We start from the raw sequence: 6,650 nt of genomic DNA on the forward strand, positions 1-6,650 counted from the left end.
TCCTTCCTCCTATATATACCTACGTACCCCCCAAACGATCAGATACGGAGCCAAAACCCTAATTCCACCACCATAACTTTCTGTATCCACGAGATCCCATCTTGGGGCCTGTTCCGGAGCTCCGTCGGAGGGGGCATCAATCATGGAGGGCTTCTACATCAACACCATAGCCTCTCCGATGAAGTGTGAGTAGTTTACTTCAGACCTACGGGTCCATAGTTAGTAGCTAGATGGCTTCTTCTCTCTTTTTGGATCTCAATACAATGTTCTCCCCCTCTCTTGTGGAGAACTATTCGATGTAATCTTCTTTTTGCGGTGTGTTTGTTTAGACCGATGAATTGTGGGTTTATGATCAAGTCTATCTATGAATAATATTTGAATCTTCTCTGAATTCTTTTATGTATGATTGGTTATCTTTGCAAGTCTCTTCGAATTATCAGTTTGGTTTGGCCTACCAGATTGATCTTTCTTGCAATGGGAGAAGTGCTTAGCTTTGGGTTCAATCTTGCGGTGTCCTTTCCCAGTGACAGTAGGGGCAGCAAGGCACGTATTGTATTGTTGCCATCGAGGATAACAAGATGGGGTTTTCTTCATATTGCATGAGTCTATCCCTCTACATCATGTCATCTTGCTTAAGGTGTTACTCTGTTTTTAACTTCATACTCTAGATGCATGTTGGATAGCGGTCGATGAGTGGAGTAATAGTAGTAGATGCAGGTAGGATTCGGTCTACTTGTCTCGAACGTGATGCCTATATACATGATCATACCTAGATATTCTCATAACTATGCTAAATTCTGTCAATTGCTCAACAGTAATTTGTTCACCCATCGTAGAATACTTATGCCCTCGAGAGAAGCCACTAGTGAAACCTATGGCCCCCGGGTCTATCTTCATCATATTAATCTCCTACTACTTAGTTATTTCCTTTGCTATTTACTTTGCCTTTATTTTACTTTGCATCTTTATCACAAAAATACCAAAAATATTATCTTATCATATCTATCAGATCTCACTCTCGTAAGTGGCCTTATAGGGATTGACAACCCCTATTTGCGTTGGTTGCGAGGATTTATTTGTTTTATGCAGGTACGAGGGACTCGCGCATAGCCTCCTACTGGATTTATACCTTGGTTCTCAAAAACTGAGGGAAATACTTACGCTACTTTGTTGCATCATCCCTTCCTCTTCGGGGAAAACCAACGCAGTGCTCAAGAGGTAACATCGGTTACAAGGGAGGAGATCTACATATCCGTATTCCTAAGCTTGCCTTCCACGCCAAGGTGAGTCCCATCCATACACGGGACGAAGTCTTCACTCTTGTATCTTCATAGTCCAACAGTCCAGCCAAAGGATATAGTCCGGCTGTCCAGAGACCCCCTAATCTAGGACTCCCTCAGTCATGAACATGCATTAAAATTAATCAACACTGAATGCAAGCATGAGTAGGATATAATTCACCATGAACATATATATAGTGGAGGCTATGTTGATTTTGTTTCAACTACATGCGTGAACATGTGACAAGTCGAGCCACTCGAATCGTTCAAAGGAGGATACTACCCTATCATACCACATCACAACCATTTTAATAGCATGTTGGCACACAAGGTAAACCATTATAAACTCCTAGCAAATTAAGCATGGCATGAGCAACTATAATCTCTAATTGTCATTGCAAACATGTTTCATTCACAATAGGCTGAATCAGGAACAATGAACTAATCATATTTACAAAAAAAAGGAGGTCGAGTTCATACCAGCTTTTCTCATCTCAACCAGTTCATCATATATCGTCATTATTGCCTTTCACTTGCACGATCGAACGATGTGAATAATAATAATAATAGTGCTTGTGCATTGGACTAAGGTGGAATCTGCAAGCATTCAATTCAAGGGAGAAGACAAGGTAATATGGGCTCTTTGTTAGATCAACAATAATGCATAAGAGAGCCAGTCAACATTTTCATCAAGGTCTTGTCCTCTCGACCCCCAAAGAAAAGAAAGGAAATAAAACTATTTATACGAGAAAGCTCCCAACAAGCAAAAGAAGAATGAGAAATATTTTTGGGTTTTCTTTTTAATTACTACTACTACAGGCATGGAAAGTAAACTAGCTAAAGGCTACAACTTAATTTTTTTGTTTTTTCTTAAGGTTTTTCAAACACACAAGAAGAAAGCTTAAAAACAAAATAAACTAGCATGGGTGATACAATGAAAAAGTATGAGCACCGTTAACTGGCATGAGTGTGTGAATAAGAATGTAATGTCGGTGAGGATTACGTACTCCCACAAGCTTAGGCTTTTGGCCTAAGTTGGTCTATGGCCACGGTTCAAAACTGCCCTCTCCGGTGTACTGAGGAGGGTCTTCGGGGCGCCACTGGTTGGCGATCTCCTCCGGATCCCACTGATAAACAGACTGACGGTGAGGATCAGATAGTGGCTCTGGCTCTGGAGCTCATGTCAGGCTCTGGTATGCATGAACGGCCTCCGGAAAAACAAGGTACGTGCCTGAAAATATGTTGAACAAAGAGGGAGCAGGCAAGGTAATAGTATCAAAGTGATTCTTATGAAATATCATTCTATAGTTAAGCATCTTCTTCTTATTCTTAACAATAAAATCATGTGTTACCATGCTCTTATAATATAGAAAAATATGAGGCAGCAACTTTTCCTCTTTCTCATAATGCCTAATACGTATGTTAAAGTGTGCAGCAAGGCGCGAGGCGAAGATGCCTCCTAAGACGGGACCCTTTGTACGGTTCAGATTTAACTGTTTAGCAACAATAGCGCCTAAACTGAAAGTGGTATCACGAAACAAAGCATGGAGCAAAATAACAATATCGGGGGCACTAAGATTTCCACAGTTCCCGTGACCAATTAAGAATCGACTATCCAATATTGCAAAGTAACGTAGAACAGGAAAATGTATGCTAGTGATTCTTTCATCAGAAACTTTCCTCATTTCCCCTACAGCAATCATATCAATAAATCTCTCCACATCATTACGATGTGGTTCCTCTATGCTTCCCTCAAAGGGTATCCTACAAACCCGGCAAAAATCATAAAGTGACATCTCCTTATGCTCATCTATAAATAAAATTCCACCGAAGGTGGCGATGTCCTAGCATGGAAATGAAAATTTTGCACAAAAATATTGGTGAGTAGGAGATACTGTTCACGCTGGTCGTGGAGGAAGTTGGTGAGGCCTGCATTCTCAGCCAGATAATAAAAATCTTCATAAATCCCGGCTTCTCTCAAGAACTCATCACAAGGCCATTCACACGACCGAACCTCCGCAGTACGAGGGGGATTATACTTGGGTTTCTTATTTTCTACACTTTGCTTATCCTTCGAGCTTCGGCTCGATGAGCCCCTCAAAAATCTCTTCATCTTTTTCTGAAAATTTCTGAAATTTTTAGTAACTTAAAATAAAAGTGAACCAAACTCAACAAGATTGATAGCAACTACTCCTACAAGTGTCTAGAGGCCATATCATGCATTAAAACTACTTTTGACCATGTAAATTTGACATGCAAGCTCAAGAACAGGGTCACCTAAGCAGCAAAAAATTGCAATAAATAAATCACTAGAACAAAAACTAATTGGACCATTGGAGGAGTCACATACCGAAGAACAATCCCCCAAAGCAGTTTTGCGAATGGAGCTTTGAGCAAGGAGATCGAAAATGGCAGCAAGATGAGCTAGAACTCGGGTTTGAGCTGGTGGGTGATTTTTTTCTGGAGGAAGACAAAGTGTGTGGGTGCAAGAATAAGTGGAGGGGGACCCACGTGGGGTCCATGAGGCAGGGGGCACGCCCAGGGGGTAGGGCGCGCCCTCCACCCTCGTGGGCACATGGTGAAGCCCCCTGGTGTGTTCTCAGTGCCAATAATTCTTAAATATTCTGGAAAAAATCATATTTCATTTTCACATCATTTGGAGAACTTTTATTTTCGGGGTATTTTTTATTGCAAGGATAATTCCGAAAACAAACAGAAAAATATTATTTTCACTTTATTTAATATAAATAACAGAAAGTAAAAACAGGGTACAGAGAGTTGTGCTTTCTAACTTCATCCATCACATGCTCGTCAAAAGGAATCCACTAACAAGGTTGATCAAGTCTTGTTAACAAACTCATTCCGAATCGCATGAAACCAGAGAAATTTCGAATAACACTAGGTTACCTCAATGGGGATATGCACGTCCCCAACAATAAGAATATCATATTTCTTCTTGACAGTAGGAAGAGGAAATTCAAAACCTCCAATAGTAATCGTTGAAGTTATTCCAATAGAATTGATACTGTGGACTTGAGGTTGTTTCCTCGGAAAGTGTACCGTATGCTACCATTAACATGAAAAGTGACATTGCCTTTATTGCAATCAATAACAGCTCCTGCAGTATTCAAAAAGGGTCTACCAAGGATAATAGACATATTATCGTCCTCGGGAATATCAAGAATAATAAAGTCCGTTAAAATAGTAACATTTGCAACCACAATAGGCACATCCTCACAAATACCGACAGCTATAGCAGTTGACTTATCAGCCATTTGCAAAGATATTTCAGTGGGTGTCAACTTATTCAAATCAAATCTACGATATAAAGAGAGAGGAATAACACTAACACCATCTCCAAGATCACCTAAAGCAGTTTTAACATAGTTTCTTTTAATTGAGCATGTATAGTTGGTACTCCTGGATCTCCTAGTTTCTTTGGTATTCCACCTTTAAAAGTATAATTAGCAAGCATGGTGGAAATTTCAGATTCCGGTATCTTTCTTTTATTTGTAACAATATCTTTCATGTACTTAGGATAAGGATCCATTTTAAGCATATCAGTCAAACGCATACGCAAAAAGATAGGTCTAACCATTTCAGCAAATCGCTCAAAATCCTCATCATCCATATTCTTGGATGATTTATGAGGAAAAGGCATGGGTTTCTGAACCCATGGTTCTCTTTCTTTACCATGCTTCCTAGCAACAAAGTCTCTCTTATCATAACATTGATTCTTTGATTTTGGGTTATCAAGATCAACAGCAGGTTCAATCTCTACATCATTGTCATTGCTAGGTTGAGCATCAACATGAACATCATCATTAACATTATCGCTAGGTTCATGTTCATTACCAGATTGTGTTTCAACATCAGAAATAGAAATATCATTGGGATTCTCAGGTGTGTCAATAACAGGTTCAATACAAGAATGCAAAGTTATGTCATTTTTCTTTTTCTTCTTCTTAGGAGAACTAGGCGCATCAATATTAGTTCTCTGACAATCTTGCTCAACAGTTCTCTTTGGGTGGCCCTCGGGTTACAAAGGTTCCTGATGTCTACTACACAACCTTCTTCTTGTAGACGTTGTTGGGCCTCCAAGTGCAGAGGTTTGTAGGACAGTAGCAAATTTCCCTCAAGTGGATGACCTAAGGTTTATCAATCTGTGGGAGGCATAGGATGAGGATGGTCTCTCTCAAGCAACCCTGCAACCAAATAACAAAGAGTCTCTTGTGTCCCCAACACACCCAATACAATGGTAAATTATATAGGTGCACTAGTTCGGCGAAGAGATGGTGATACAAGTGCAATATAGATAGCAGATAATGGCTTTTCTAATATAAAATATAAAAACAGCAAGGTATCAAGTGGTAAAAGTGAGCACAAACGGTATTGCAATGCTAGGAAACAAGGCCTAGGGTTCATACTTTCACTAGTGCAAGTTCTCTCAACAATAATAACATAATTGGATCATATAACTATCCCTCAACATGCAACAGCGAGTCAATCCAAAGTCACTAATAGCGGAGAACAAACAAAGAGATTATTTAGGGTACGAAACCACCTCAAAGTTATTCTTTCTGATCGATCTATTCAAGGGTTCGTACTAGAATAACACCTTAAGACACAAATCAACCAAAACCCTAATGTCACCTAGATACTCCAATGTCACCTCAAGTATCCGTGGGTATGATTATATGATATGCATCACACAATCTCAGATTCATCTATTCAACCAACACAAAGAACTTCAAAGAGTGCCCCAAAGTTTCTATCGGAGAGTCAAGACAAAAACATGTGCCAACCCCTATGCATAAGTTCACGAGGTGACGAAACTCGCAAGTTGATCACCAAAACATACATCAAGTGGATCATGTGATATCCCATTCTCACCACAGATGAGCACATGCAAAACATACATCAAGTGTTCTCAGATCCTTAAAGACTCAATCTGATAAGATAACTTCAAAGGGAAAACTCAACTCATCACAAGAGAGTAGAGGGGGAGAAACATCATAAGATCCAAATATAATAGCAAAGCTCGCGATACATCAAGATCATGCCGACTCAAGAACATAAGAGAGAGAGAGAGAGAGATCAAACACATAGCTACTGGTGCATACCCTCAGCCTCGAGGGTGAACTACTCCCTCCTCGTCATGGAGAGCGCCAGGATGATGAAGATGGCCACCGGAGAGGGATCCCCCCTCCGGCAAGGTGCCAAAATGGGTCTAGATTGTTTTTGGTGGCTACAGAGGCTTGCGGCAGCGGAACTCCCGATCTAGGTTATTTTCTGGAGGTTTCTGTATTTATAGGAATTTTTGGCGTAGGTCTCACATCAAGAAGGTGCCCGAGTCGTCCACGAGGTAGG

This window comes from Triticum dicoccoides, chromosome 6A (assembly GCF_002162155.2).
Source record: "Triticum dicoccoides isolate Atlit2015 ecotype Zavitan chromosome 6A, WEW_v2.0, whole genome shotgun sequence".
Classification (NCBI taxonomy): domain Eukaryota; kingdom Viridiplantae; phylum Streptophyta; class Magnoliopsida; order Poales; family Poaceae; genus Triticum; species Triticum dicoccoides.